Consider the following 20,898-nt stretch of genomic DNA (forward strand, 5'->3'; position numbering starts at 1 on the left):
AAACAACAAAAAGGTTGTAGCAGCACAATATTAATTCAACACTAACCAAGATCCATGAGGGCCTATTTAAAAGAGGAAAACACAATTAAGACGTTAAAATTTAGGCAAAAGCATAACATGTCAAGCCGTTATAAATAACATGCATTCTCCAAATTAGAAGCCTCGTAAATCATCCTCCAAGCAAAATGTAACATAGGACTTGGTCAAGTGTCAAAAAAATGCTAGGAGGGGGAACTCTCAAAATGAGATTGCAGTTGCACTACTTTTCAGGATTCCAGGGTAATTTTTATGTGAAACAAAGACAAGACGCCACTACAGTTGCATTTAAGCTCCATTTGTTTTGTTTCACATTAGAAGGGTCTTTTTTTTTTTGAACATGAGATATCTTGGTAGTATTTTTCAGCTCCATTACAGCAAAAATCTCCCTTTCTTGTAGATAGAAGATTGCAGCCCAAAAATCGTACCCCTTCAGGTACATGTTCATGTTTCTTGTCAGTTTTTGAGGCACATATTTTCAGAATTACTCCAAAGAAAATAAGAACTTCACAGTAAGCTGTAATCTTAATTAACATTATCATCAGATACCAATACTTAAAATACTCATTATCATTATGGTTAAACATAAATTAGCAACCAGCTAGTCCTCTCAATTATTAACAATCAGTTGGACATATAATATATTGATAATAGAATGAGAGAACCAAAAAATTGTAGACAGAATATAATAAAAAGGTTTACTAATTGGGCTAAAGGAAAAAAAAAGAAACTAAGATTGGTGATATTGTGTGGTAACTAGATAGGATCAAATTTAACGCACAAGGTTCAGGCACAGATGTGAGGCCCCTGTCATAATCTGCCACCAAAAAGATAAAAAAAGAGCTTTGCTCCTCGATATACAAATTTTGCGTATCAAGAATATTTATAGTGCCGATACACTGAACCATTATTCTAAAGAGTAGAATATAGGGTAATGGACCCATTCCTTCCCTCCACCAAGAAAGAAGAATAGTTAGATTATCAGAATGATCAATGGTAGCATGTGACTCAACTCACTTGGATATTATGGCAAATTGGCCTTACTAATCTGGCCAAAACATGTTGGGCGGTTGGACCTGCAACAACCACCCACCATAGTTGTCAAGGCGACTAGGAAATGTCTTGAGATCGCCTCACCCAGACAACCAATGGTTTTTACATTAGGCGCCCGCCCAGATTATTAGGCCTTAGTCGCCTAGGCGACTAGGCGGGCCATTAGTCCAATATTTTTTTGTGAAATATTATTGGGTGTCTTAACATTTATAAGATAGGACCTGTTATATATTAACTTGTTCTATTTGTCAAATGTCTTCTAATACACTAAATGGTTTTGTTTCCTCTTCTTGTTTAGGGCTTTCTCATTCCATCGAACAAAGACTGAACGAGAGGGCAAACAGGAACTCCAGTTACTCCACGAGACTGCTTCAGCTTCAGCTCGAAGTTAGTTTTTTTTCTTTTTTCAGTTCGTCCAGTCCAGAAGACCAGAACAGCATGAATGAACCACACAGTCGAGACCTTTTCTTCTTCTTCTTCTTCTTCTTCTTCTTCTTCTTCTTCAGTAGTTCAGTTCTTCTTTCAGGGGTGGATTTTTTTTCAGTGTTAAGTTACAAAACAGGGGCTCCGCCCCCCATTTTCTTACTCAGTTTTGAGTGAAGAGAGAGGGGCTCCACCTCACTCCTTTTTTTCATTTTATGCTTATGGGTTCACAACCGTGTGAAATCAATTTGTTTTATATCATTTTTTTGTTCATTGTTGTGTGAAAAAACAGTGGTTGTTCCATTAGGAAATAGGTGTGAAATCAATTTATTTGTCAGTTTTTTTGTTCATTGTTGTGTGAAAAAATAGGGGCTGTTATTAGAACGGAAACAAATTATTTTGTATCAGCTTTTTGTTCATTTTTGTGTGAAAAAACAGGGGCTGTTGGTAGAATGAAATCAATTTATTTTGTATCAGTTTTTTGTTCATTTTTGTGTGAAAAAACAGGGGCTGTTGAGCTGTTCCCTAATTTTTAATTTTGGTGCATCAGTTTTTTGTTCATTTCTTGCATGGATAATGTCTTATGTTTGTGAGTTTGTCCATAATTTTTTTACTTAATTGGCCTTTTAATATCATTAGTGTTAGTGGAAAGTGGATGTAAATCAGAAATAGTGAATGTCAATCAGATTTTGTTCATGACTTCGTGTATGTGTTAGAAAGTGTATGACCTTAGCTTAAATGAGAATGATGTACATAAACATTTATTTGTAAATGAATAAAGTACATTATTGTTTCATGTTAATATTAGTGTGTTTCTGTATATTACTCCTTAAACTGGACACTTAGGAGACTCGTGTTAGTTTAGAATGTTCTCAGTCATTGGATAGACTTGGGGGAGTTTATCCTAACAAATCTAACATTGGTGTGCTGCAAAGGAATTGGAGCAGCTTGTCTCAACTGCTAGGGTTAGACCCCAAGCACAGCCAGTGGGTGCTTATTAGAAGCATTGAACCCGCACCAATTTCCAATTATACCCTAGATCTTGGAGATAAAAGGGAAAAACTGGAAAATTGCATACAACCCCAAACTTGATTATGGTACTACACTAAGCGTTGGACTGGGTTGTCTTTGATATGCCAACCAGTGAGATCCATTGAGGGTCAAATACCTAAGTATGTTGGGGCAGTCTAAGAAATCACCTGAGTGGATGATCATAGTGATAGCATCAGCCCCTTTATCGAACAAAGTGAATGTAGTGGATTTCACCTGTGTTTGAGATTTGGTTTTGGAAAATGCATTTATATGTTATATACTACTATTTTATGAAAAATGTTTGCAAAAGGTTTTAATCCTGGGATCCATTTGAGCAGAGAGTGTGGAACTACACCTTGCAACCAGGGGAAAAGTCCTTCCCTGTCGGACAGTGTTTTGATCATTATGGGCCGAGAGGTTTAAGTGTAAAAAACCATTATAGGGCTGATTACTTAATAGGGTGGCTAAATCCAAGGATCATTTAGGTGTAAATGTTAGGCCCAAATTGGATCAATGCTGAGTGGGTCAAGGGTTCATTGCCCTGAGCAGTGAAATTCAGCCTAGCCTCTTTCAGAGGTTGGGCCTAACCCATGTAAGCTTATGTCACTACAAGAGAAATGGGCATTAGCGGCAGTTTTTTAGCTAGCACATGGGCAATTGCCGCTAGAAAGTTCAAGTCTTAAGCCCGTTGCATTAAGCGTGTGAAACTCAGGATTTTCCCCTCCCACTTATATTTTCTCACTTTTTGTATTCCCATCTCTTTCTCTCTCTCTCAACCATTTCTCATTTCTCTTTTCTCCTTCTCTCACAGTTTTCCTACGCAATCTAATGACATCCAACCAGCGCCCTCAGTTTATCATTTTTTATTTTGTCTTTGCTCCCTTTTCTCATTGTCTTCATGCACTGAATAACATCCAATCGACGACGACATCGGCAATGGTATCTATCTCAACATTTTCATCCGTATCTGAGAATATCTTCTCTTCACCGTTGGTGACGTCCTTTGCTTGAAGGCTTAGAGTCGGTAAGAAATGGAACACCTCGTTGGATCTAAAGCTCGAGCTTATTTCCCGACACAACAGACTTCTCATAATCAGACCACAATCTTATTGATTCAACAAAGGCCCTCTCTCTCTAGCAACCGTTGTTCGATTTTCCTTGTTTTGAAATAGCCTCCTCGTCTCAGGTTTTGCTCACATCTCACATCATTGTTTGTTCACCACCGAAGCCTCCATGACCTAAGGATAGTTATCCCACCATCACCATGCAAGCAGCAAAAAACCTTTCCCCCTTCGCGGCTGCTAATCTCTACACAATCAAGGTTACCATCCATGGACAAGATAACTAAAATATATCTACGAGCTAATTCTGGCCAAGTCAGTTCATTAACTGGAAGCATGTCAATCTTAGCTTTTTTTCACCAGGACTGAGCTATCGGTATCTTTCTTTCCTCCCTGCCTTGGTTTTGATTCTCTGGCATCAAAATTTGGATCTATATAAGTGTTACAACTCTGGAATGTAGCTCACCAACTAGCACTTTCAGCAAGGCACTATGAGCCTTTGTCAAAGCAACACCTGTGCATCTGTTGTAAGTTTGGAATGCCAGCCTAGCTTGGGTTGCTTCCTTCATTGATTCAGTTTCCATTTTAATGAATGCATGCGCATTATCCCCAAGAACTGTACAATCATGTTTAGTACTTGGGGATAAGCTATTTCCACTTGTATGTAAGCTGAGATCTCTAGTTTCCTGAGTTTCCTTTTCTATCTTTACAAGAAAATTTGAGTTGTCGAACCATGGATTCATCAGTTCCTCCTCAAGTTCATGGAATGACTTAAACCTTTTTCGACTAGTTACATTTGTGTCTTAATTTCTCTATACATAGGATTTCCCCAAAGTATCACACATTCCCTAACTAGATTTTACAATGAAAATTAGGTATGTCCTGAATTTGCTCCACTTTCTTCTAAACTTTCCCAAACCTCACCTAAAACATCTTGATTTCTCCAAGGCAGTGTCTCTTTAAACAAAATCTCCTTAAATAAAAGGGGGGAAATGAGATCTCTACAAACATTAATACATGGTTGGGAAGGGTGTGGTGATATAAATATGAAAAAAAAAGAAAGTGTCAAGTGTTGTCAACAATCAAAGTGCATTCACTTATAGCGCAATCTTCAATAAGTATCATGATTATATCATGGATACTCATTACCCACTTTGGTAAGTTATTATTTGTATTTTGCAACAACTCTTTCAATCTTATTTTTATTATTGAATTTATCCACATTGTAATGAAATAAATAGCAGTGTTTATGGGTGGTTAGAATTAACAAATTTGAACCTCTGTTAATATATTTATTAGATTAATTATGGGAATTTCAACTTACATTAGTATATATAGTAGATTAAAAAATTATCATTTTCTGTATTTCTTTACTAGTTATGGATTTGAATTTTATTGAGCCAGAAACAAGAATAATAAAGATTAGTACAAAAGATACAGAAACTGAGTACTACAATGACCTCCCAAAAAGTGAAAACATTGTCAGACCCATTGCTACCCCCTCAAGTTGTAATTGCAGGCCCCAACCTTAAGAACACAATTTCTAATTTCATGGGTATGTTCCTCAGTAAGTGTCTGCTAACCCCTTTTCTTGATAGAGTATCAGAAACATCATTTGCTGATGTAAGGACCCAGGCTGAAAGAAGTTATTGCCTGCAAAACTGGTTCTCAAGGGTGTGCAGAATTATTGTAAAAATGCCATTACATTTTATAGCCCATTAATTTTTTGATAAATAGTAAAAATGATTGCATTAATGTGAGGAGCCCTCAAGCATGTAAAAAAAGTGTACTTGTATATATACACAAAACATGTACATGTAAAAAATACATTTTTACATTTTATTTTTAAAATAAAAGACTTCCTTTTCTGCCAGGCGGCAGAGATCCCTTGGCTCAAAGTTGGCAGGATAAGAGAAGAGGAGATGATGAACAAGTAGAGCTATTTGTCCCCACCATTTCAGTCACCATAATATGATATTCAATTTAAACAAATGAAAGCAACAGATTTGGAACATTATAGTTTCCTTTTATCTTTATTATTGTTCTCATTCTTTCTTCAACAATTATTACCATCTTTGGACTAGGATAGAAACAGAATCAGGTGAGTGAATTAGTCCTCCATTCCTCAAGTTTTCAGATTTGCAGTTTGACTAGATTTAATGATTCAAGTCTGCAACACTTGTTTATATTTGCTACCATCTATGCACATTATCCATGTAGACAGATTTTAATGATTCAAGAATGTTTTGGGAAGTTATTTCAAATCTCATGCATTTTCTTCATGGCTGGATTTCCTGTCTGGGACTATTAATACTAAACTAACCTATTAGGTTTTTTGTATGTTCCTTTGCAGATTATTGAATCTGAAAACTTGTTAAAGCTCATCCTTTATGCTCAGAAAGCTCCAGGTTAAGATGTTTTCTAATGAATTTAATCTCGTACTCTCAAGTTCAGTTGCATTCTTGTTTGCATTTAGTCTTGTACTCCAGGTTATGGTGATATTTCTGTCCTTCAAATTTAAATTTTGTTTTGATACCTGGTTGTTGGCTTTCCTGACAGATCTTTCTGTCCCAATGTCAATCTTTGGATCCTGAGATCGGACTGAATGATGGGCCTTTATTGGACCTTGTCATTGGATCCTAAGATCCTGAGATTGGACTACTATATTCAATTTCCTAGCAATTCTTGGAACTTTTGTTACTACTGAGTTTTCTTCTATCTTAGTGTAAAATCATGTTTTGATTTGATGTGTCTTGACTGTTACTACTGGGTTTTCTTCTTTAAGGTTTTGTCAAATATTTCTAGATGAATTTGATGTTTTACAACTCTTGGCCTTGCGATCTACTCTATCTATTTGTTTCAATGTTAGTTTGATAGGAAAAGGAGCTAATAGTTTCATATCTTTTCATCTTTCTTTTCAGAAGCTTTCTTCAGAAAATTATCTGAAGTGACGAGAAATATTTCAATTTTCTTGTCTGTATCTTTTCTTATATTCTTAAAGTTTTGTGATGAAGGTTAAATCTTAAAAAATAAAATAAAGTTTTTGACATAGTTATTTCACATTACTCTATTGCCAAGAACATGATTGACATGAGAAATAACATAGAAATAATCCAAGAGAACTCTTTAATCCAATTTTCTTCTCTGTAATTTTTCTTATATTCTTAAATTTTTATGATGAAGGTTAAATTTTCGAATACAGTTTTTGACATGGTTATTTCACATTACTCTAATGCCAAGAACATGAGTATATCTTCTAAGCAAGTCACCAAGACCTAGTAGGCTCTAGTTGATGAGAATGTCCAAGGCTGACTTGGGAATGGTGGGTTTTCAGTTTTCTGTCCATTGCCATTGTGTAGTACTAGAATGAAGGAATTTTAGTTCCAACTAATGACTACTAATTATATTTTTACTGGTTATTGATTTCCCATAAGATGAACTTGCTATTTATGGACATGATTGTTACTAGCATGCATCGGTATTTCTACCTGGAGTGCTTGTTTGTTTGATGACATTGGCAGCAATGAGAACCAGCATCCGACAATGCTTTGTGATAGGAGTGAGTGGTAAGGTCTTGTGTTCTCATTGATCATCTTTTAATTATCATGTATGGTTTTATGTACAGACACTCAAACTCTTACTACAAGTTTTGCTTTCAGTTTCCATTTATAGATGATTAAAGATAAAAGTTAAAAAGATCAAGTCTGAATTTATCCCCAAATGCGAGGGGCTTGTGAAGATGTCATAATTGAGTATGTTTGGAATGGGTAGGCATCATTGTTGTCTGTTAGAACCTGTCTTATTATAAGCAATCTCTTTTCTTAAGATTTGTTTAAATGAACAAGTTTGCTACATAATACTAATGTTTGTGATTGGTCCTTACATTAAGAGAATTGGAGGGGGGAGGGGGAGTTCTATCCTTGGTTCAAAGTATTCATGTGTCATACATCTGTTTGTGAGGTTGCTGATACATGAAATATGAGGATTAATGTTAATTTCCAAAGTTTAATAATTAATATCTGTTTTTTTAATCAATTTTGGGTTGGAGTCTGTCCAAATCAAAATCAATTTGGATGAATTGGATGGAGCAATAAGACATATTGAATTGGACCAGTCCAGACTTAATGGATTTATATTGGATTGGGTATTTGGGTTAATTGAGCAAATATCCTCTAGTCCATTGATAGAAAATAAGAACACAGGTGTCAATGTTATCATGCCCAACACCACAAAGCCCAACAAATATCCTCTAGTCCATTCTCAAACCTGCACGAAGCTAACCTTTACTATACCTTCTTCTGTAAACCCTTTTAAAACTTCTACAGAGCCCAACACCACAAAGTTGAAATTGCAATCATGTTACTGGAGAAACAGAGGTTTGTGGTCATTTGAGGAAGCATGAACTGTTTGATATCCTATAATTCTGAAGGATTGCTTCTCATAGAAACTAGAGAAACAAAGTTTTGTGGAAAACTCTAAGGCTTATTTGAGATATCTGCTTAGGTTCAGATCATGCAGACCTGGATCAGATTCAGATTTAATCCAAGTCTACTTTATATTTCTTTAAAACAAATAAAACTAAAATATGAAAAAAACAGTAAATTGCCTTTAACTTATACAAGCATACATACAGGTCTGCATGGCAATTACTTGGGTCATTCCAGTCCTATGATTTTCTGTATATTTGAATGGTTCAAAATCTAACCTATTTTTGGAAAATATGAAGACATGAGCTTTCTGTATGTACACTTGTACATGTATGGGTTGGGTCAAGATCCAACAATGACCAAGTTTCATGCCAAAACACTAGTAATAGGAAAAAACTGATTAGATTATCCACTATATCATTTCTAATTCAAAAACTGGACTTCACGGAACTCTTAAGAAGACTACTATTTGCAATACAGAAACAATTCAGAGATCATATATGATTATAATTTATCTTGCTGATTTTTGTCCATATGATCTATAGCATTGAGAGGACTGCACTTCATAACTTTTCTGTGATGATTTATTTGGTCTTTCTGTGATTTATGGGAATGTCTATGGATGATATTTTTTTAAATTCTTTGTGCTATCATATTTTACTGAATCCTTTATTTGTTTTATAAATAGTAATCGATACTAATCAGTTTGAACAACCCAAGTTATCCATCCTTGGCTGAAAATGAAATACAACTACATATTTGGAATTTTTTGAATCCTGATTTAGGAAGGAAGGGTTCCTTGCATAAGGGGCCACTTATTTATTGTCAGATTGGAATCTCAGGCACCATTTCTTAAAACTTCAAAGAATGCTTCTGGTGTTCCAGGAACAAGAAAACAACTATCTTGTGCTCCTTGGAACACCAGAAATGTTCTAAAGGACTGTAACTAACCATATTCCTAATTGGGAGGTAAGCATACCTCATGCAAGGGACCCCTTACTGAATAACAACCCCTTTTGGGAAATTGGCATCGTTAGTTTTAGATTAACTTCTTAATTAAGAAGGGATATATTATGGTTAGTTTCAAAAAATCAAACAAAACAAAATCCATTAAGCAGGTTTGAGCTTGCATTTGGAGAAGCCAGAACCAATCACAACTGATTGAACAAAGAGGTGTCCTCCATAAATCACAAATTTTCTTTTTCTTCAGAAAGATAATAGGAGTACAGGACTTCTACGCAACATAAAGAGTAAATGAGTAGTAAACTAGTAATAGAATGGTAAAATTGCCAAGTCTGGTATCCCATGACCATGGCTGGGATGTGGTCCATCCCTCCCTGGTGAAACAGGGCAATGAGCCTGGATCTTCTACAGGCAAAAACTATGCACACACCATCCAACTACACATGGATGTGAAATTCATATGGAGATTTTTTCCAATGTATAACAGCATGTCCCTATTTTCAAACTGAACACTGAAGTTTGTTAATATTTATACCATGCCTGAGATAATTTGCAATGGATTTAAGATCTTGCCTAGGGAAGTGTTAGTTTAGGGGGAAGTGAAAAGAAAAGTTCAATAAAAGTAAAAGTGAAAGTAAATGAAGTAAAAGAAAAGACCAATACAAGATCTATTTTCTTTGCATCTTTTCTTTTGGGATTTTTGGCAACTTTGTCAAGTTGTTGCATGCTTGTGCTTTTTCTGAAGTATTGGAATCTTCTATTGGACAGGTCTTCTCAAAACTGTTAGGGTCAAATCATCAAGAAGCCAAGATAAACATCCTCAAAGATGTCAGTGGTATCATCAGGCCTGGAAGGTAGAGAAGCTTCTTTTAGTTTTCATTGAATGATTAGAAAGGAATTATCAAAATATATATATATATATATATATATATACTAGGGAGTAGCTTACCTTTCAAGGGAACTCAATATCACTTTTAATTGGGTTAGAAGAAATGCAAATGGAATGGCTGATGTACTAGCAGCAAGGGGATCAATAGACATCAGTTACTTTTTTGGATATAAGTATAGATCTTTGTATTTGGGTATTCTTGGAGTGCTCGAACATGTTGTAACAGGCTTTTTCTACAAAATGTAGGCCTAATGTGTACGGACAATATCAATTCAGATCTAAAACAAATATGTAGAGTAATAATTATTAAATACATACGCAATGGAAGCTAATTGAACGTTGACTCCATCTTACCTGATTAGGATATAATGAATAAAATATTAAATACAAAAGCAAACTAAGATTTTATGTTTTATTGTTATTTTTTCTTTCTGGTTTTTCATCCGTTTTGAGATTGTTATCTGTTTCTCTTTATTTTCTTTGTTTTTTTCTAGAAAAGCAATGAATTATGCTTCTTACCCCATGTTTTCTTCAATTTCTTTATATAATTATATCTTGTCTTTCCAGAGTCTCCAAAATACCAAGTCCCACCAATGAGGGAAGGGAAAGGTGGCCAGAAATTGCCTTCCAATCCTGAAGAGGTTGAGGACCTATGTTGTGATTCTGCTGCAAATCCACTGATTGCATTCTCTTACAATGAACTAAAGATAATAAAGGATACATTTCTGAGGATTTAAAGCCCCTTCAAGTAGCAGTCAAGGTTCATGATGGGAATAATAGTTTTCAGGGACACAGAGAATGGCTGGTACTTTTGTCTTTGGAGATTATTTCTCTATTTGTCTCTACTATGCTTTGGGGATTATTTCTCTTTCAGTTCTGCTAAGAACTTGGTGGGTTTGTAGGCAGAGGTTATATTTCTGGGACAACTGTCTCATCCAAATTTGGTTAAACTCATTGTATACTGTTGTAATTTCTTCATTTTCCCTGCAAAATTTCTATGCTTCTCTTTCTTTTTTTTTTTTTTTTTGCAAAATTTCTAGTATTTTCATGCATTTTTTTTTTGAATTTTCTGTAAAATTGTTGTAATTTCTGCATTTTCCTGCAAATTTCCTGTATTTCTGAATTTTCTATAAAATTGTTGTAATTTCTACATTTTCCTACAAATTTCCTGTATTTTCTTATTTTTTCTACAAATTCTACAAAATTTCTAGTATTTTCAAGCGTTTTCTCAATTTTTTGCAAAATTGTTGTAATTTCTGCATTTTCTTTGCAATTTCTTCAAAGTTCGAGTATTTTCATGCATTTTTCTGATTTCTACAAAAATATTGTAATTTCTGCATTTTTTTGCAATTTATGCATTATTTTGGTATTTTCATGCATTTTCTGCTTTTTTATTTTTATTAGGGGCAAAATTGGAAATCATGGCTGATTCCAATTCCAGCATCATAATGAACCAGACCGATTCTGGTCTGAACCAAACAACCAAGCGAAATAGGCCATTCCGATTCCAATCACAAACCAAACGGGCACTTAATTCTGAAAATAATATAGTTTAGCCATGGCTTTGAAAACAGGACTGGTCCGACTAGACCAGGTACTTCTACTTAGCAATGGAATGGGTAAGAGAAAAGATAAAAGCAAATTTTGGTGGGAAAGAAAGGGAATATAAGACCATTTAGAAAATTTTTGACAGGCGTTGGAATAATATGATGCAACATCCTTTGCACCTTGTCAGTGTCTTCCTCAATCCAACCCAATTTTATAAAGCTAAAGTTGAAGATGAATCATTTATTGGGTAGTTTGAGATGGGCTTTATAGATTGTATTAGGAGGATGGTGAGTGACATTGAAATCCAAGATAAGATCTCCCATCAAATGAAAGACTATAAGCATAAATGTGGTGTATTTTCTAAGAAAATGGCAGTTAGACAATGGGAAACAAAACAACCAAGGGCCCATTTGGCGCGTCTTTCTACGCGGTCTTTCGATTGTTTATAAGTCGGGAAGACCGATTCTTGGTCTATTTCCGTTTGGCGTGCAGAAGATCTAGCCGCCAAAAGACGAAGCGCCAAAAAGATGCGAAAAGCCCATTTTGGGCTGATTTCGGGAAAGCTCCAAATGAAGCTTCTCACATCTTTTGCGTTTTAATCTCGTGCAGAAAGACTGCACAACTACCAAACGTGCTTCGGGCTGCTCAGATTTTCATGCAAAAGCTCAATGCGTCTTTTGCATGTCAAAGCTACCATAAGATCTTCCCAAAAAGATGTGCCAAATGGGCCCTAAGTAATAGAATCTTATGGTTAATTCATTTTTTTGTATTGTTATCTTTGAATTTGTAGTCTCTAATTTAATTTTTTCTATATTTGTAATATGTACTTTGTAGTTGACTGGTGGCATACTTATGGACATTGCACACCAGACCTTAGGCATATTGCATTATGCATATTAAGTCTTACGTGCACATCTTCTGCCTATAAGCTTAACTGTAGCACCTTTGAGCATGTAAGTAATTTTATTATTCATTGATTTATGATTATAAAAGTTAAAATATTTTATTTTTATAATCCTCTTCTTTTGTTTGCTATGAATGTAGATTCATACCAAGAAGAGGAATAGACTTAACCAAAAGAGGCTTAACGATCTTGTCTTTTTTCAATATAAGCAACGTCTTTGTGAGAGGTTCTTGACAACATGTGCAAATCCACGACAATTTGATCTCATTTGCTTTGATGATGTTGATGAAAGTATTGAATGGTTAACTGAAAGAGACCCCTCAAATGAGCCAGTTCATGAAGATGGTGATCTCACATGGAAAAGCATTAGAAGCAACTGAAGCTGTTGAAGGATCAAATAGGCCGAGGAGAAGTGCATATACAGTTTATACACATGCAAGTAGAAGCAGAGGTAGAGGTGGTCGTAGGAGAAGCGATAATAGGGGACAAAACAAAGGAAAAAGTGTTGTGCAAGAAGAAGAAGATGAATCCTCAATGTGGGATAAAAACATTGAGCATAATGAAAATGAAGGTGAAGATGAAGTTGTAAAACTTCATGGGGAAGATGATGAAGACGATGAGGGTGATGATGATGTTGATTGTGCTATTGATGATGTTGGTGGATTCAATGGAGGGATTGCATGATCTTATTACCTAGATACTCAAATTAGTTAGATATTTTTCTTTATTGATCATCTATAAACTTCATGTTTTGTTATCCTTTTTGTGGAGAATTGGATAAGTGCAATATTTTTTTCTTATAGTTTTTCATTGCTTGATTTGATTCCTACTTCCTTTTAAATGCCTATTGCCTAGATTAGATAAATTTCAGTCAAGGTATGTGTTTGATTTGATTCCTACATAATTCCTTTCACTTTTTGTTCATTTGTTGTAAATTTACAGTGCTATTTTGTTTAATTTATTATTGATTTTTTTTTGGGTGTTAAAGGCAAAATGAGAAAAGAGAGAGCACTCAAAGACTAGACTTGTTCATGGGTCAGGCCGGGCCGGGCTTGGGCCGGGCTTTCACTTTGTATTAACAAATTTTTCCAAGGCCCGAGCCCGAGCCCGAGCCGACCATCAGGCCTACAACTTGGGCCCGAGCCCGACTCTCATAAAAAGCCCGAAGCCCAGACCCGAGCCCGAAATTTAGCCCATACTGTTACTACTGCTGAAGCGGCTAAATAGAGATAGAGAGAGAGAAATTATAAAAAGAATAAAAAATGAATATATTAAATAAATATATATTTTAATAAATATTATATAATTTATATATTTTATATAATGTATAAAATACATATTATAAAATATACAATGCTGAGTCAGGCCAGGCAAGGCATTTTTGATAAATCCCGAGCCTGGCCCGAAACACAGTCGGGCTTACTATGTTAGTTCCGAGGTCAGACCCGCAGGCCTAATTACATGACCAAAGCCCGACCGGGGTGCAAGTCGGGCCAGGCCGGGCCATCGGGCTACCCGGCCCATGAACAGGTCTATCAAGGACAATACTCAACACAGTTTTCAAGGCGCCAAGGCGAGGCTAGGCGACTGGGGGGCGCCTAGTCGCCTAAGCAATGGATTTTTTATGTTAAAAACAGATCCTAGGGTAGTTCCCTAGGTACCATAACCATATTTTTTTTATAATTATTCATGATTTTCATAAGAAAATTATATTAAAGTATAGAAAATCAACATATTCATGAGAAGAAAAAGAAGGAAAATAAAATTCAAAAAATATAGGAGCTGAACCCTTATTTTTGTTATAGGAAAATAAGAAAATAAAAAATATTGGTAGTAGTAGTAGTAGTAGTAGTAGTAGTAGTAGTAGTAGTAATAGTAGAAGAAGAAGAAGAAGAAGAAGAAGATATGGAAGAGGAAAATATGCCGATTAGATAAAATTTTTAGTTCTTCCTTACCTGTTAGTTCAGGTTTTTAAGTCTTTGAGGGTTCAATACAGCATTTAGTAATGTTTGTGTCGATTAAACTCCAATAAATAAGAATATAATAAAAAGAAGTTAGTATATAAACTCAAAATAATTATTTTAGTTTAATAATGTCCATTTTTTAATTATAATCTCAAAAAAGAATGAATAAAAAAGTTTTTTATAGTAGGAAGTAGAGAACTGTTAGGCGATTAGGTGAGGTGAGACTCAAAGGGCACCTTGACAACTATGACTCAACATTCACCTAAAACTCAGAGGTAGTTCTTTATGAATTTAAAAAATATTTTTATTATTTATTAGTTTAGTTTTTTGGTGTAGTTGGTTTGGACTCCTTTTTACTGAAAATAATATATTTGAATGTTGAACATGAAGTCATGAACACATTCTAAGTTGATAATATTTTATGTTTTTAGCCTTTTATATGAAATTTATACTCATTTGAATGATTTATAGTGTTGATAGTTAGTGTAATGCTTGCTAGTTAGCACACAAAACCAATAAAATAGCTTAGGGAGGCATAGGAAAAGTGAAAAAGCTCAAGAAAACTAACATTTTAAAATTCCAATACCTGGGTGACGCCTATGCACTTGGGCACCCTGTGGTCGCCTAGGCAAAACTATGCCACCCACATAACAAAACCATAGCATTTGCAAAACCAATGCAATCAAGAGAATCCAATAGCAACAAAACTATTAAAATCCAAGCAAAGACAAAAACAAGCACCACAAACACCATTCCTCGCCATGAAAATGATGATACATAGCACATGTAGTGATTTAAACAGATGAGCCACATTTTAGGTATGTGCTTTGCCTAGGCTCCAAGCACAACACTTTCAAAAGGCGTATGCCCCGTGCACCTAGGCATGCCTTTTTAAATTTTTGTGCCTTTTGTTCTTTTTTGAACCCAGTGGCTGAAGTAAAGTAGAACCCCCTATTTTCTAATATAGTTCATTCATCTTAAAAAAATATCTTCTTAAAAGAAAATTAAAATCATAAAACCATTTTTTATGTAGGACTTAACAATTTAGGAATGTAACATGGACTTGTTTTGGGCTTGCCTCATGGGGCTTGGTACAAAGGTGGCTTATAGAATTAGTAATGCAAAATGTTTTACATTTTTTTTTTGATGACTCAAGAAAAACTTTCATCAAAAGGTAAAAGAGTTACATCCTAACATCCTTGATTATCTAGATGACACACCACATACATTCTCAAAACTTCAAATTGAAAATGATTCTACATTACAAGGCTGTAATTCAAGGGTATTCCAAAGATTTTCCAACAAATCGGCCTTGCAGACTCGATCAAAGTGTTTTACATCATATTAGCTATTTGAAGTAATGCAATTGGAAAAAAAAAAGATTCAGGGCTTTACATGCTTGAATATGTTTTATATGTATATATGCATTTGTTTAATTATCAAAAACATATGTTTTATATGTTTGATTTTATTTTTAAATTTTCATTTGAATATATTTTACGTGTTATGTTTATGTAATTTTAATTTTAGATAATTTCTAAAATATTTATTTTAAAATTTAAGTATTTGTGTTTAATTAATATTACATTGATATTTTTATTTTTTCTATTTTTTTCATTTTTTGCATTTCTACACATTGCTTCGAAAAAATACATAACACCTTAGGCACAAATTGCCATGCCCTTTACGCCTTTGTTTTGCACCTTGTGCTTTTAAAACACCAAATATATGGTACGGTGGTACCTTGTGGTTTGCAACCCAAACCAACCTTTAATCTTAATACACCCCATTCTCCTTTTTCTCTCTCAATCAGAAGAATGCATATAGAGCAAAAATAAACCCACTCTTACAATAACACCCTCTTTTTTATCAATTATAACAGCATCCTCTATCTTTCCAAGTTATTCATATTAAAAAAAAAAATAATCTCTCCAAAAGAGATCTTCATCCTTTCTCTCAAAGAGGCACACAACCACACACCTATGCAAGGTGCCAACCAGCTGGTTGGTAAGGTCCCCTTTTGGTCACAGTGGAGACTTGGGATTGAATCCCGTGTTGTGTAGCCCTTCAGAACATATCAGAAAATAAAAGGGGGCATACACCTTTTTCAACCAAAAGATCTTACATGTAACACACCAAAGGAAAGAGAACTTTTATATGCAAAATATGAACCCTTTCCAAAGGAGGACCATACCCACCGTTAGCTCACAACCCAATCCACCAGTTGAAAAATAAGGCCCAAACCGAACAAATACCTGAATCATGTTTCTTTTTTGAGAACTGACCCTCATACCAAAAGCTGGGAGTGTATTTTGTCCCATGTATTGCTGAACTAAGGCTGAGATTTAGGCTTTCTTAATAGGTTGAGTGTGCATGTGATCATGCATATAGAATCGCCTTTGATTCCTTTAATCCTAGACCTGAAGATCAGTCCCCTAGCTTTTGATATAGGTAGTCTGGTCAAGGAGAATCAGACATAATCGGCACAGTAAATCATGTATGCATACTAGCATTGTCAGCTTTCCCACTAACACCACCCTAGACTAGAATCTAAACCTGCCTACACTGAACATAGAAAAACACTGGTAATTGTTCCACAGCCAAATCTCTCAAAATAAAGACCAGATGAAAACTTGACTCATATTACAGCAGGAAAAAAAAAAAACATTAAATGGCCCTTTACCAATCCGATTGTCATTAAAATGGCTGTAGTTCTCTCAAAACATGTTTATTTATAAGATCTTGGTCTCATTGGATAGACATGTCAATAACCAGCTTAATGACACCAAAAACAAACAAGATGAACAAGTTTTCCTCTCAGAAGATAGGCTAAAAGAAAAGTGACACGATTCCAACCACTGAAGCTTTCTTTTGAGATGATTGATAGAAAAGTTGAAAGAGAAGAGAGATCTTTATATTGTATTCATTGGTCTAGAAAATGTATATGATAGAGTCCCTAGAGAGATAATATGGTGGATCTTGGAAAAGAAAAGAGTTTCATATAGAGTAATCTTCAAGGGCTGCTGTACTTTGGACTGTACTTGGAAGCTCTTATAGGCTGCATTCTAATAAGGGTGAACACTGGGTCAAATCTTTCAACCTATTCATCATCTACAAGGAACGAGAAAATTATCAAACCTTGGACTCCACCCTTGGAAAGGTTTATTAAACTTAATTTTGACAGAAGTGGCCTCGGTAACCTAGGCCCTTCAGGCATTGAGGGGTCTTAGGAATTAATAAGGGACTATAATAGCTATCTTCTTGGGTCCTATTGGTCTAGGCTATTCTATTAGAGCCAAACTGCTTGCCATCCTAGGCGGGGCTCAAATAGCAAGAGTTAAATCTGGAAAGGCTGATTGTTGAAGGGGATTCTCAATTGGTAATTAGTTGGCAAAAGGATGCAAAGAAGACAGATTGGGTCTACCGAGAAGGGGTTAATAAAATCAAGGGTCAATCTCTTAAACTACCCCTACTGTTCGCAAAATTGACAAACCATACCCTTACTGTTTAGATATTGTCTTGCGGTGCCCTTAAGTTTTCTGACAAATGTCATCGTCGTTAAGTGCTAACAGAAGGAAACGAAATGTCAAATTTGCCCTTCACTATTTATCAAATTTTCAAAATAAAACCCAATTGATCAAAAACCCCTGGTTTCCAAGTTTTTTCAAAGCTTTACTTGATACCAACTGTCACTGGGGCTATTCAACGAGTCCCCGGTTATCTGTTGGAAATTGCAGCAGTCCCGGTATATGCCTGATCCCTTTTTCCGGCAAACTGTGTGTTTTGGGCTAAGAACCAGTTTGACGACATGGTTTTCCGTTTATCAGACTGGTGAGCTTATTGCAAGCCTTCCTGCCAGTCTTCCCCACTCCTTCGCTCTCTCTCTCTCAAGCCTTCCTGCCAATCTTCCCCACTTCTGATTTGTCGGTTTGTTTTCCTCTTATTTTCCATATTTCAAATCCAAGGTTAGGCATTCTTCTAGTAAACCAATCAATGATTTCTTTTGTTCCTTTCTGTCAATTTGGGAGGCTTCCACTTTCCGCTGTCCATTTAACTAAATGTTTCATTGTGTATCCTCCGAACCTAGAACAAAGGAGCGGTGGCTACCCCTTCACACCAACCTTCTCTCCCTTTTTCTTCTAATCTTCTTTCTTCTTCTTCTTCTTCCCCCTTTTCCTTTCTCTGTTTCATTTCTGCCACTGCAATTTGAACCCAGCGACCTCCTTCTCTTCTTCCCAGTTCCTCTTGTTTTTCGTCTTTCCTCCGACATCGCCACTACTGAGAGCTGCTGGATCGATTCGCTCTCTCTCTTCTCCTTCTTCTTCTTCCTCTTTCTCTCTGTCACGCTAACCTTCTCTCTTGTCTCGAGAGACAACAACAATGGTTCTGCTTTTGTTGCTTCTTCTTTCTCCTTCTCTGGTTGTCTCTCTGAACCAGGAAGGTCTATATCTTCAACAAGTCAAACTCGGCTTCGACAACCCAGATGGTGCCTTTCCAACTGGAACGATAGACACGACACTCCCTGTGAATGGAGCAGCATCAAATGCGACTTAGAAACTCATTCAATCACCTCAGTCGACCTCTCCAATGCCAACATCGCTAGGCCTTTCCCTACTATCATCTACCATCTCCCTAACCTGACTAACCTCTCCCTCTCCAACAATTCCATCAACTCCTCTCTCCCTGATGACACCTTCGCCTGTCAGAAACTGTAGCACCTAGACCTCTCGGAGAACTACCTTGTGGGTCCAATCCCGTCCACGCTTGCTAACAGTACAACTCTCCATAGCCTCATCCTAAGCGGAAACAATTTCTCCGGCGATATTCCAAAGAGCTTTGGACGATTCCAGAGACTTGAGGAGCTGGCTCTCATCGGGAATCTCCTCAATGGCGCCATACCTTCAGTTCTTGTAAATATTTCCACTCTTAAGAGTGCTTAATCTGGCTTACAACCCGTTTACTCCCAGTCAAATTCCGTCGGACATCGGTAACTTGACGAACCTGGAATTTCTCTGGTTTACTCAGTCTAATCTCGTGAGTCAGATGCCAGTGAAATTCCAGCGAACTTGTGTGCAGCGGCGGATTCAAACTCAACGACCTCCTTCTCTTCTTCCCAGTTCCTCTTGTCTTTCGTTTTTCCTCCGTCATTGCCACTGTTGAGAGATGCCGGATAGATACGCTCTCTCTTCTCCTTCTTCTTCTCTTCCCTTCATTTTATCTCTATTTTCTGTTTCGTCGCTGCTGCTGCAAGTTGCAGTGGTAGCTCCCTCAACTTTCTTCACCTCCTTCTCACCAAATTTTTGCCATTCGGAAGTTGCAGTGGCCACCATCGCCTATAACGATGATTCCAAAATCACTGCCACCCCTGCAACTCCCAACAACAGCGGTGAACAATAAGGGTATTTTAGGAATTTAAAATGATTATCACTCACGTGATGTCACATGTGAACAGAGTGTGACAAAAAATTAACAGCAAGGGAGGTTTTAGACAATTGTCAGAACCCGCAAGACAATATCTAAATACTAAGGGTACAGTTTGTCAATTTCGTGAACACTAGGGGTAGTTTAAGAGATAAAATCAAATGGTTACTAAGAGGAACAACAGTAATTTTTCAATGAGTTCCAAGGGAGGCAAATGGGCTAGCAGATTCTCTAGCTAGGCAAGGGGTTGTTAGGGAACAACTGAATTGGGCCCATCTATAATTTTTGTACTTTGGGGTAACCTAACCCCATTTATTCCTCTTTGTAAACTATTGTATTGGGCCCAACTATTGTTGGGTGTAGGATCCACCCCAACAGTAAATAAGTTCACAGTTCTGCCCAAAACAAATGTTGTCTTACAGCCCCTAGTTTGACTAGAGAATCTTCCATCCCATTTGCTGTTCTCAATCTCCCTAAATTTATACCGGAACACCCATGGGATTTAGGTACTGCATCTTGTCCAGGAAACGACTACCTGAGAATCCCCTTCCACTTCTAAATTAAGTAACCCAAGTTGTTTAGCAAGTTTTAAACTCTGCAATAAACCCACCAACTCCGCTGTAAGTGCATTACCATACTCCAGTGGTCCTAAATATAGAGCCACCACTCCTGAATTCCTGAAGACTCCCCCTACCCCAACCAATCTCAAATTGCCAATGAAGCTTTCATCAAAATTGAGTTTTAAAAAGTTCGACGCCAGGAAGTCCATTGCATAAAATGCCTTTCCTTTTCTTGAGCCAAGAGTGCCACCTCTTTCCCAGATCTCAAAATGTCAATAAGAGAGAAGTTATGAAACCCTCCAAAGTTTTTATTTTGAATCTTTGATTATATATTCAAATACAAAATTGCATACAAAAAGCTATGGTTATATATACACATACATTAAATTTTTTCGTCTATGATTATATATTCAAAATTGCATACAAAAGCTACTTAGTCCATACATAACAGAAGCAAATAGTTGAACTAGCAGTCAATTGCATATATTATAGCTAACTTCAACAACAGAAGAATGATTACATGAATCGTGACATGGATTCAAAGGAGAATTTTCAACACAGTTGAAACAGTAAATTATGCTCATAACGGTAGGAGACATGAATGAAAAATTTAAAGC

General features: G+C 36.1%; 1 protein-coding gene and 1 long non-coding RNA gene across 4 annotated transcripts in view; one reads left to right on the forward strand and one right to left on the reverse strand.

The window, feature by feature from the left end:
• Positions 1-20,898, reverse strand: part of LOC104613005 (inosine-5'-monophosphate dehydrogenase 2-like) — a 28,909-nt gene that overhangs the window by 435 nt on the left and 7,576 nt on the right. The window contains exon 4 of one of the 2 annotated variants that reach the window (XR_016082996.1): positions 9,659-9,842. The exons of the other annotated variant lie outside the window; for it this stretch is intronic. The gene's annotated coding sequence lies outside the window, so the exon portion shown is untranslated. The remainder of the gene's footprint in view (positions 1-9,658; positions 9,843-20,898) is intronic. 2 annotated transcript variants of the gene reach the window in all.
• Positions 3-20,896, forward strand: LOC148802785 (uncharacterized). Of its 2 annotated transcripts, XR_016082998.1 has the most exons (4): positions 3-7,171; positions 9,764-9,849; positions 10,452-12,385; positions 12,477-20,896. It is a non-coding gene; the product is annotated as an uncharacterized LOC148802785 (long non-coding RNA). The 2 variants fall into 2 exon arrangements; XR_016082997.1 differs by having other exon boundaries at positions 10,452-20,896.

This window comes from Nelumbo nucifera, chromosome 2, assembly GCF_055504915.1.
Source record: "Nelumbo nucifera cultivar China Antique chromosome 2, China Antique-T2T, whole genome shotgun sequence".
NCBI classification, from domain to species: domain Eukaryota; kingdom Viridiplantae; phylum Streptophyta; class Magnoliopsida; order Proteales; family Nelumbonaceae; genus Nelumbo; species Nelumbo nucifera.